Below are 12,826 nucleotides of genomic sequence, written 5' to 3' on the forward strand. Positions count from 1 at the left end.
ACAATTGCCAACTAAAGTTTGGCAAGAACTGTCTGCCTGAAGCTCCATCTTTGGAAGTAGGGAGTGAAGTCCAAGCCCTCATACATTTAGAAAGGTACGCAGGTGTTTCTGATGCCCACCAGAGGCAGAGAGCTCCTGCCTTATACTTTGTATATATTCACTTTGCCTTGTGGATCATGCTCTAGCCTTGGCCATCTGCCCTCTCTTTATCTTAAGGCACAGCTTCAGAGATGACATCATGCTACCTTGAATTGAGAGAGCCACAGAGAATGAGGAGTCTATTCAAGGATTTTATGTCTGAATGCTCTTAGCCTTTATTGAGAGCTTAATCAGAAGACCTGAGTGGGGTGCAATGGTGCATGCTCTGCAGTCCCATCTACTTGAGAGGCTGGAGCAGAAGGATCGCTTGAGCCCAGAAGTTTGAGACCAGCCTAGGCAAAATAGTGAGAACTCATTTTTAAAAACTCTGAAGTTTCTGAAGAGCCCTGCTGTTTCTGTCTAATCCACTGTGAATCTGTCATTTATAAATTTAAGCAGAAAAATCTGTTTTCTCATACTTTTTTCTTCTTGTCCTTTTGTATGAAGTTTACCCAAAGTAGTATTCTCAAATAATTAGTCATAGATTGATGTTTAAGACACATGCTTGTTAAATGGTTTTCTACTGATTAAAATTTTGTGGAAGTTTTACCAATTGCTAAAGCAGAAAGACCAGAAATAGCTTTTGTAGAATAGTTTTGAGATTTGTGAAAATTGTCCTATGATAGAAACAGGAACAAAGTTATATTTCTAGTGAAAATAGAACAATTTGCCTTTTTGCAATTTCTGTTTCATACTTACACCACCCCAGATGAAGTATTTGTAACTGCAAAAGAAAAAATATACTTAGATACATGCAATTGTATAGTCAGATCTGAATCTACAGTTTAAAAAAGAAAGATGTTAGATAAAGTTAAGCAAATATATGTGCTACAGCTCCCACCCTACTCTTACTAAAGCCATCGGGCCAATTCTCAAAAGGAGGGAGGGTGCAAAGCCTGACACTTACCAGGTTTCAGGATCCATCTGCCAAGAATAAAAGGCTGGAATCTCAAATCTTACAGATGAGAGTCATTTTTCTCCTCCTTAGCTTCTTGGAGTTTAGAGTTGAAGCAGCCTTGAAAAGTATTGATTGAGCAAGAAGAAGCTTTACAAATTGAACTTTTATTTCTTCTAGGAAATTATACTTAATTTATCTGAAGTGTGTGTGAACTGCAGAAAGGTTCCAATGCTGGAAACTTCTCTCATACTGTCATGCCTTAGAAGTGCCCATTCCCTGCCTGCCTAGCTGTGACTCTACTGACCTCAGGACCTCACTGGACATGGCATGTGGTGACCCTTGAAGCAGATCTGATGATGGTGAAATGATTCTACTGTTATACTATTTATGGAACAACAACTTTGTGAAGAGAATAAGCTGCTTGGCTTATTCTTCCAATGCCAAGGATGCTGCTAATGCCACCATGTAATAACATATTCTGGGTGTCCTCAAGGATAGAACTTCCCCTTTGAATAACAGAAATTAGAACAATGAACTTCACAGGGGAATAAATATAAATGTATGATGTGAAGAAAATATGCCATTGTTTATTCCCTACCACATCATTTCCATAATTGGCTGTCGTACTGTGAATTTAGAGGAAATGTGTAATGCTGGTGTTTTGTTTTGCTTGTTTGTTTGATGCTGAGGTTTTTATATGTTGCACACTTTACCCCTTCCACTGTGTAATTTGAATGCAACAAACAAACCTGCAATAAAAGTCCTTTATTGGCATCTTCATTCAGATGAATGGAGAGCCTTTGTGGTAGTGTCAAAAAAATTTAAAAAAAAGAAAAAGAAAAAGAACCAAACAAAAATCTTGGAGCTGAAAAATTTAAATAAAAAAATGAAGAAATACAATTCAGAGCTTCAACAGCAGACTAAATTATGCAGAAGACAAAAATCTGTGAACTTAAAGACAGGTCTTTTCAAATAACCTAGTCAGAGAACAAAAAGAAAAAAGGATAAAAAGAGCAACCAAAGCCACCTGGACTTCTGGGACACCAATTAAGCAAATAAATATCTGCATTATGGGATTTCCATAGGGACAAAAGATGAAGAGAGACAGAGAAAAGTTACTTCATAAAAGAATAGTTGAAATCATCTCAAGTCTTTGAAGAGATATGTACATCCAGCTCCATGAAGCACAAAGGATTCCAAACAGATTCAACCCAAACAGGTTCTCTCCAAGGCATATTATAATCAGACCATCAAAAGTTAAAGACAGAATTCCAAAAGCAGCAAGAGAAGAGAATCAAGTTACGTATAAGGGAATCTCCAATAGACTATCAACAGATTTCTCAACAAAACCATGCAGGCCAGGAGACAACCAGATAATAGATTTAAAGTGCTTAAAGAGGGGAAAAACTATCTACCTGGAATACTATACCCAGCAAATTTATATTTCAGAAATGAAGGAGAAATAGTGTTTCTAGGCAAGAGAAAGCTGAGGGAATCCATCACTGCTAGATCAGCCATATAAGAAATGCTAGAGAGAATGCTTCAACTGAAAGCAATAGGAAAATAATTACTAGCATGGAAAAAAAAGAAAGTATAATTTTATTGGTAGGAGTAAATTTATTATCAAATTTAGAATACTCCATTACTGTAATGGTAGTATATAAACTTTCAGTTTTCTAGTTTGAAGATTAAAAGTCAAAATGGTCAATGATTACTATAGCTACAACGAGTTGTTAAAACATGTACACAATATGAAAAGATATAAGGTAATCAACAAAGTTATAAATTTTGGGGTCGGGGAGGCTAGGCATGGTGGCTCACACCTGTAATCCCAGCACTCTGGGAGGCCAAGGTAGGTGGATCACCTGAGGTCAGGAGTTTGAGACCAGTCTGGCTAAAATGATGAAACCCCATCTCTACTAAAAATACAAAAATTAGCTGGTTGTGGTGGTGTGTGCCTGCAGTCCCAGCTACTCAGGAGGCTGAGGCAGGAGACTTGCCTGAACCCAGGAGGCAGAGGTTGCAGTGAGCCGAGATCGCACCATTGCACTCCAGCCTGGGTAACAAGAGCAAAACTCTGTCTCAGAAAAAAAAATAATAATAATAATGTAAAAATAAAAAATAAATGTTGAGGGGAGAAGGTAAGTCTAGAATATTATATTTGTATGAAGCCAAAGTTAAGTTATTATCAACTTAAATTGTCTATTATAACTACATAATTTTTAAAATGTAAGCCCCATGGTAGCCACAAAGAAAAATATTACAGCAGATACACAAGTGAAAAAGATTTTTTTTAAAAATCAAAGCTTATCACTACAAAAAAATCACCAAACCATACAGGCAAACTATAAGAGAGGAAAACAGAAACAAAGGAAATACAAAACAACCAGAAAATGATTTAACAAAATGACAAGAGTAAATTCTTACCTATCAATAATAACCTTAAAGGTAAATGAATTAAATTTTTCATAGAGTGGCTGAATGGGTAGAAAATGAAACCAACTATCTGCTACCTACAAGAGATTTACTTTACCTATAAGGACACACGTAGACCAAAAATGAAGGGATGAAAAATGATATTCAATGCAAATGGAAACCAAAAGACTACAAGAGTAGCTATACTTAGATAACAGATAAGTCAAAAATTGAAAGAGGAGACAAAGAAGGTAATTCTATAATAAACGGGTCAATTCAGTAACAGATTTTAACAATTCTAAATAGATATGCACCCAACACTGGGGCATTCAACTCTATAAAGCAAATATTATAACATCTAAAGAGTGATATAGACTGCAATACTATTATAGTAGGAAACTTCAACACCCTACCTTCAGCAATGGATAGATTATCCAGACAGAAAATCAATAATCAACAACAACAAAAACCACTGGATTTATACTGCACTCTAGACCAAACAGACCTAACAGACATTTGTAGAACATTTCACCCACCAGCTACAGAATACAGATTTTTCTCAAAAGCACATGGAATTTTCTCCAGGATAGATTATATGTTAGGCCACAAAACAATTCTCAACAAATTTTTAAAAATCAAAAGCATATTAAGTATTTTTCTGATCACAATGAAATAAAACTAGAAGTTGATAACAGGAAGAATTTTGGAAACCATGCAAATACATGGAAATTAAACAACATGTTCCTGGAACAACCAATGGCCAATCAAAACATTTAAAAGGAAAATTCAAAATTTCTTGAAACAAATGAAAATGGAAACACAACATACCTCAATCTATGGGATATAGCAAAAGCAGTTCTAAGAGTGAGGTTTATGGCAATAAATGCCTACATCCAAAAAATTGAAAGATATCAAATAAACAACCTAACATTGTACCTCAAGGAACTAAAAAAAGGAAAAAACAAAAACAAACTAAACTTAAAATTAGGAAGGAAGGGAATAATAAAGATCAGAGCAGAAATAAGTGAAATAGAAACTAAAAAATACAAAACATAAATGAAACAAAAAAAAGTTTTTAAAAGATAAACTAAATTGACAAACTTTTTACCTAGACAAAGAAAAAAAAGAGAAGACACAAATAAATAAAATCAGAGGTTAAAAAGAAGACATTACACCTGATACCACAGAAATACAGAGAATCATAAGAAACAATTATAAACAATAAATTAGAAAATCGAGAAGAAATGGTTAAATTCCTAGACCCATGTAACCTACTAAAATTGATAACAGAAAATGTGAACAGACCAATAATGAGTAACAAGATTCAGTCAATAATAAAAAGTTTCCAATCGATGAAAAGCTCAGGACCTGATGGTTTCCTTGCTGAATTCTACTGAATATTTAAAGGATAATTAATACCAATTCTTTTCAAACTCTTCCAAAAAATTGAAGAGGAAATAATTCATCTAAATTCATTCCATAAAGCCAGCATTACCCTGATACAAAAAACAAGACAAGGACACAACAAAGAAAGGTAACTACAGGCTATCTCCCTGATGAATGTAGATGCAAAAATCTTCAACAAAATACAAGCAAACCAAATTCAACAGCAAATTAAAAAGATAGTTCACCATGATCAACTGGGCGATGGAAGGATGATTCACCATAGGCAAATCAATAAGCATGATACATCACATTAATAAAATCAATGACAAAATGGATGCAGAAAAAGCATATGATAAAATTTAACATTCCTTCAGGATAAAATCTCTCAACAAATTAGGAGAGAAGCAGCATACCTTAACACGATAAAGGCCAAATATGATCATTCCATAGCTAACTTCACACTGAACATGGAAAAGTTAAAAGCTTCTCCTCTAAGATCTGGAACAAGACAACCATGCCCACTTTCAACACCTTCATTCAACATAGTAGTTAAAGTTTTACCCAGAGCAATTAGACAAGAGAAAGAAATAAAGGATATCTAAATGGAAAAGAAGGAAATCAAACTGTCTCTGTTTTCACATAACATAATCTTAAATATAAAAAAAACCTAAAGAATCCACCACAAAATTATTAAAACTAATAAATTTAGTAAATCTGCAGGATACAAAATCAACATATAAAAATCAGTAGCACTTCTATATGCCAATGACAAACTATCTGAAAAATAAACCAAAAAAGCAATCCCATTTACAATAGTTACAAGAAAAAAGATACTTAGGAATAAATTTAACCAAGAAGGTGGAAAAATTCTACAATGGAAATTATAAAATGTTGATGATGAAATTGAAGAGGACACAAATAAATAGATAAAGATATTGTGAGTTCATTGATTAGAATAATTAATATTAAAATGTCCATACTACCCCCAAAGGATCTACAGATTCAATGAAATCCTTATCAAAATACCAATGGCATTTTTCAAAGAAATAGAAAAAACAATCCTATTCATATGGAAGCAAAAAACATCCTGAATAGCCAAAATAATTCTCAGTAAAAGAACAAAGCTGAAGGCATCACACTAGCTGACTCCAAGGTAAACTGCAAAACTATAGTAATCAAAACAGCATGATACTAACATTAAAAGAGACATAAATCCAGGCACTTAAAGCCAATTGCTTTTCAACAAACATGCCATGAACACACAATGGGGAAAGAATAGTTTCTTCAAAAAACAGTGCTGGGAAAACTGGATATCCACATGCAGAAGAATCAAACTAGACACCATCTCTCATCATTTACAAAAATCAACTCAATATTGACTAAAAGCTTAAATCAACCCAAATGATAAAATTACTAGAATAAAACATAGAGAAATTCCTTCATGACATTGGCCTAGACAAAATTTTTTTTGCAAAATCTGAAAAGCATAGGCAACAAAAGAAAAAATAGACAAAAGGGATCACATCAAACTAAAAACTTCTGCACAGCAAAGTCAACAATTAACAAACTGATGAGACAACATATAGAATGGGAGAAAATATTTGCAAAGTATACATCTGATAAAGGGTTAATATACAGAATATAAAAGAAACCCAAACAACTCAATAGCAAAGAAATACAGTCATGTTCCACATAATATTTTGGTCAATGATAAATGGGATCTAAATAAAGAGCTTCTGCACAGCAAAAGTAACTATCAACAGAGTAAACAGACAACCTATAAAATGGGAGAAAACTTTTGCAAATTATATATCCAACAAAGGTCTAATATCCAGCATCTATACCAAAATGCTGATAATGATATGGATAATGAAATCTAGACTGAGGTGGTCTCAGATGGAAATGAGGAACTTGTTGCGAACTGGAGCAAAGGCAACTCTTGTTATGTTTTAGCAAAGAGACTGGCAGCACTTTGCCCCTGCTCTAGAGACTTCTGGAACTTTGAACTTGAGAGAGATGATTTAGGCTATCTGATGGAAGAAATTTCTAAGCAGCAAAGCATTCAAGATGTGACTTGGGTACTGTTAAAGGCATTTAGTTTTAAAAAGGAAATAGAGCATTAAAGTTCAAAACATTCGCAGCCTGACTATGTGATAGAAAAGGAAATCTCATTTTCTGAGGAGAAATTCAAGCCAGCTGCAGAAATTCGCATAAGTAGCAAGGAGTTTTAATCCCCAAGACAATGGGGAAAATATCTCCAGGGCATGTCAGAGACCTTTGCAGCAGCCCCTCCCATCACAGACACAGAGGCCTAGGAGGAAAAAATGGTCCTGTGGGCTGGTCCCTGGGTCCTTCTGCTGTGTGCAGTCTAGGAACTTGGTGCCCTGCATCCCAGCTGCTCCAGCTGTGACTAAAAGGGGCCGGGGTACAGCTCAGGCCATAGCTTCAGAGGGTGCAAGCCCCAAGCCTTGGCAGTTTCCACATGGTGTAGAGTCTGCAGGTTCACAGAAGTCAAGATTGTGGTTTAGGAACCTCTGCCTAGATTTCAGAGGATGTATGGAAATGCCTGGATGTTCAGGCAGAAGTTTGTTGTAGGGGTGGAGCGCTCATGGAGAACCTCTGCTAAGGCTGTGCAGAAGGAAAATTTGAGGTGGGCACCCCAACACAGAGTCCTCACTAGGGTCCTGCCTAGTGGAACTGTGAGAAGAGGGCCACCATCCTCCAGACACCAGAATGGTAGATTCACTGACAGCTTGCACCATGCACCTGGAAAAGCTGCAGACACTCAACACTAGCCCATGAAAGCAGCTGAAAGGGAGGCTGTACCGTGCAAAGCCATGAGGGCAGAGTTGCCCAAGTTTGTGGGAACCCAACCCTTGCATCAGCGTGACCTGGATGTGAGACATGCAGTCAAAGGAGATAATTTTGGAGCTTTAAGATTTAACTGCCCTGCTGTATTTCAGATTTGCTGGCTTTTTGGACTTGTAGCCCCTTTGTTTTGGCCAATTTCTCCCATTTGGAATGGCTGTATTTACCCAATACTTGTACCTGCATTGTATCTAGGAAGTAACTAGCTTGCTTTTAATTTTACAGGCTCACAGGTTGAAGGGATTTGCCTTGTCTCAGATGAGACTTTAGACTATGGACTTTGATGCTGATATGAGTTAAAACTTTGGGAGACTGTTGGAAAGGCATGATTGGTTTCGAAATGTTAAGGACATGAGATTTTGCAGGGGCCAGGGGCAGAATAATATGGTTTGATTATGTCCCCACCCAAATCTCATATTGAGTTTCCACATGTTGTGGGAGAGACCCAGTGGGAGGCAACTGAATCATGGGAGCAGGTCTTTCCTGTGCTGTTCTTGTGATAGGGAATAAGTCTCATGAGATCTGATGGTTTTAAAGATGGGAATTTCCCTGGACAAGCTCACTCTTTTTGCCTGCTGCCATCCATGTAAAACATGACTTCCTGCCATCCAAGGAAGACAAGTCTTCCTTGACTTCCACCATGACTGTGAGGCTTCCCCAGCCACATGGAACTCTAAGTCCATTAAACCTCCTTTTCTTCTCAGTCTCAGGTATGTCTTTAACAGTAGCATGAAAATGGACTAATACAATTACTGATTGGAAAAGTACACAGGGAACTTTCTGGGGTGATGTAGATATTCTATATTTTGATCCAGGCACTGGTCTCATAGGTTTATGTGTACATAAATACTCATATATGTTTGCATATATGTAAAGTATAAGTACCATATATGTATACATATATGTAAAGTATAAGTATACTTATATACACTGAAGTATATAAATATGCATTGTAGATGTGTGCATCTCACTGGATGTAAAGTATGCCTTAATAAAGAACTGTGAAAAATAGTTTCAATACAAAAAATTATGCCAAATAATGAAATAAAACCAATTTTAATATTTTCAACAATTTGGATATCTAAACCAATACTTGTAAGCAGACAACTCTCTCTCAGATAGCCTAAGCTGAGCAATTTCCATAAGTCAAATTTGTCAGACTATTGCTTGATTTTCTAGGGTTCAGATCACACAAAAGAAAATAAAACCCAAATAGAAACTCTACTTAACCCTCAATAATAATTCACAAGTGGACTTGGATTCTGAGCAGTATGCCATTCTATTTCAGCTACAGGGTCACACCTTGCATTGTAGACATCACAACACCTGATATTTTTGTATTATTTGTAAATAATTCAGTAGCAACACTGACTAAAATTCACTATATCACCCAAAATAGAAAACACGAGAGAATACAGAGTTAAAATTACTTTATTTTTTAAAAAGTCACCTGTAATCCCAGCACTTTTGGAGGCCAAGACAGGCAAATCATGAGGTCAAGAGATTGAGATCATCCTGGCCAACATGGTGAAACCCTGTCTCTACTATAAATACAAGAAATTAGCCAGGTGTGGTGGTGCGTGCCTATAGTCCCAGCTACTCAGGAGGCTGAGGCAGGAGAATTGCTTGAAACTGGAAAATGGAAGTTGCAGTGAGCCACGATCGCACCACTGCACTGCAGCCTGGCAATAGAGTGAGACTCCATCTCAAAAAAAAAAATAAAAGTCTATATGCAAATAGTCCCATGTGTTTAACTGCACGATCCTTGTGAGTTTACATCCCTGATTTTAAATCCTATGCTTGCTGTATTCTTTCACAGCTTGCCACAGAGTATTTTTTTAATGCACAACAGTAAAACAAATTCACCAATGAAAATTTATTCTTGGCCAGGCACGGTTGCTCATACCTGTAATCTCAGAACTTTGGGAGGCCAAGGCAGGTGGATCACATGAGGTCAGGAGATCGAGACCAGCCTGGCCAACATGGTGAAGCCCTATCTCTACCAAAAATACAAAAATTAGCTGGGTGTGGTGGTGGGTGCCCATAATGGCAGCTACTTGGGAGGCTGAGGCAGGAGAATCACTTGAACCCTGGAGGCACAGGTTGCAGTGAGCCAAACACACCATCGCACTCCAGCCTGGGTGACAAGAGTGAAACTCCATCTCAAAGAAAAAAATAAAAGAAAATTTATTCTGACCAAAATAAGAACCCCAGGCAAATTATGTCATATTAAATTGTATTAATATTGCCTAATTTGTAATCCACAACTTCATAATATAAAAACATCTGGATTATTTGTACCAATTCCCTCTTTTTCTACCATGAATACTTTCTATACTCACATAGACTAGTTCTGTGAAATATACTTGGCACACCTCAGTGAAATACTGGCTGATTGGTTGACACAGGTGTTTAATACAAAAGGCCCTTAAGATGAAGATGATATTGATATTAAACAAACATGCAGAATCACAAAATATTCTTAGGTTGTTTGCCAGGAGCAAATTAGGACACACAAGTGGGAAATTTGGTGTTTCTGGATCACAGTCTCAGCCATGGCAAAGAAGATCAGTCAGCCTCCTCAACTCAGTACAATTCAGACATGGCCATCAGGTAGGGGCTATAGTGAGAAATGTGTTAAAACCCACACTTACATATGCACATATGCAATACAAGCTATGTGTTTAAGATTCCAGAAACTGTGTAAGAAATACGATGTTGGAATGTTGATTGGATTTACATGTTGATGAAATTTCAGTGAAATGAGCCTAGTATCCTGCAAGATTACTGTGAAAAATTTAATTGCACCAACTCCTTTTGTTTGGAACAGAGAGCTGTCTGCTTTCTTTACATTAACCATATTTCTCTCCCCAAGTGCTACTGCAAGAACAAGAAAGATAGTATTTAAAAAGGAGGTCCTGGCCGGGCGTGGTGGGCCAGGCGCGGTGGCTGACGCCTGTAATCCCAGCACTTTGGGAGGCCAAGGCGGGCAGATCACGAGATCAAGAGATCAAGACCATCCTGGCCAACATGGTGAAACCCCTTCTCTACTAAAACACAAAATTAGCTGGGCATGGTGGCGCGCACCTATAGTCCCAGTTACTCGGGAGGCCGAAGCAGGAGAATTGCTTGAAGCCAGGAGGTGGAGGTTGCAGTGAGCCGAGATCGCGCCACTGCACTCCAGCCTGGTGCCTAGTGACAGAGCAAAACTGTGTCTCAAAAAAAAAAAAGGCGTGTCCTACCTGCAAAATCTACAAGTCAATCAGTGATGGTTCACATGCACATTAATTTCTACATTATGTCTTCCAAAGACAGACATTTGACAGATGTAAATCTTGCCTCAGCAAGACCCAAAGGAAACATTTGTCATACCTCCAATGATCATTCTTGGTTAAATAAATCACAGAAAAACAGAATGAAATCACAAACTCAGCTTACATCTATTCTCTCACATAATTCCTGTATCTTGAATCCAACTTCTTTAACTATTAAATAAACATGCATTCTCCACATAGGATAGAAGACTATAGCTGTGAATTTTTTTCTTTCTGAGTTACATATGATGCCTTAATCATTAATAGCAAATAGATGTACTATTTGCATAAGTGAGGTTTTTTGTCATATTTTCAAAAGAATCATCATTGTCTTCTTACTGTGAATCTTCAAAGGCAAATAAAAAACAGCCTCTTCAATACCTAGCATATTTTCATTAGAAACAAACACTATGTGACACAAAGTCTTTGGACAATAGTCAAGCAACTTAAAGATTTTCTAATATTTTTGTCAAACGAATATACACTTGGATGTGTACTTTGCCTTTTCCATAAATATTCAAAATGTATTTTGAAATTAAAATAAAGTATTTTGATAAAATAAACACATTCACTTGGTCTTTTTTCTTTCATTTGCATTTAAAGCAGTAATCACAATATCACAAGATTCTTTGAATAAAAGGTCTTCTTTTGAAAAGGTAGATAATAGAAAGAATATCCAGCTGCTTGCCCCTAGAGGGAGGGATAAAAACAGATTGATGACAAACATTCTATAAATTAACTCTAGCTACAAATCTGCTGCAAATCAAAACAACCCCAAAACCTCCACAAAGGTTACGTGAATGCAGTAGCACATGTATCTGGGGGTCATGAGGCATCCACATATCACAATAAATTTATTCCCCACAACGCTTATTGTAAGGTTGAACTATTAGAGAAAAATGAAGCAAATGCTCTCTAAATAAATATGGTGTCTTTAGTTAATTTCCTAGAAGCCATGCCCTCACTAATTATTTTTGTTCTTTATTTGAAGGGAAATAGATGTCTTAGAAGAAAACTACTTTTAATGTTTTCAAATCATAATGTGATTTGTCACATAAGACAAATCACATTTTAAAAGATAGGAAAGAAATTAAAGGAGAGCTTAAGCTAACATGGTGAATTTTAGAGAGGCAAAAAAACAGTTTATACCAAAGGTAAACAAAATGTATACAAACTCAATTGTGTCTTTTTTTTTTTAAGACTATGTGCCCATTACTATGAAAATATCTAGGCAAAATGTATGAACTGTTAAACTGCGATAGAATTTGGCAATCTATACAACTAGTTCCCATTCTAATACTTCATTTAACATTATTGAAATCAGTATTTTGTCCCAGGGTATGTTATAATCATGATATTAACAGAATTTATTCAACAAAGAGACAACTTATTTTTACTCAGGCTAGGATTGCTAGCATCCTCAACTTTAATTTTGTTGATTTACTGTGCATATTGTATTATTACTAAGACAGCTGCTCTGAGACACATAATCCTTATTGGTCTATATATATATATTGGTGAGCTTTGTTTGGAAAGAAATCTGGCTGGGAAAAATATCTTGTTTGTGGAATTAAGCAAAACATTAGCATTTCAAATAGTTTTGCCTTTGAAAACACCTTCTGCCACAACTAACTCAATATTAAGAAAAAGATCTTTGTTTAGACTTAAAGTGTATGTATGTGAAAGAGAGAGATAATTCAAAAAACAGATATTACATATTTCAGAAACTTTGGGAAAGAATATAAACATTATTTGAACCTTTAGCCCAAAGGTGATTAAATTGCACTTAGATGCTATTTCTATTCCA

General features: G+C 36.2%; 1 protein-coding gene across 1 annotated transcript in view; it reads left to right on the plus strand.

Moving 5' to 3' along the window:
- The window catches only part of TSHR (thyroid stimulating hormone receptor), a 160,722-nt gene that overhangs the window by 75,808 nt on the left and 72,088 nt on the right, over positions 1-12,826 (plus strand). The window lies entirely within an intron of this gene.

Source organism: Aotus nancymaae, unplaced genomic scaffold, assembly GCF_030222135.1.
Source record: "Aotus nancymaae isolate 86718 unplaced genomic scaffold, 86718_ANA_hifiasm-v0.15.2.pri h1tg000011l, whole genome shotgun sequence".
NCBI lineage: Eukaryota > Metazoa > Chordata > Mammalia > Primates > Aotidae > Aotus > Aotus nancymaae.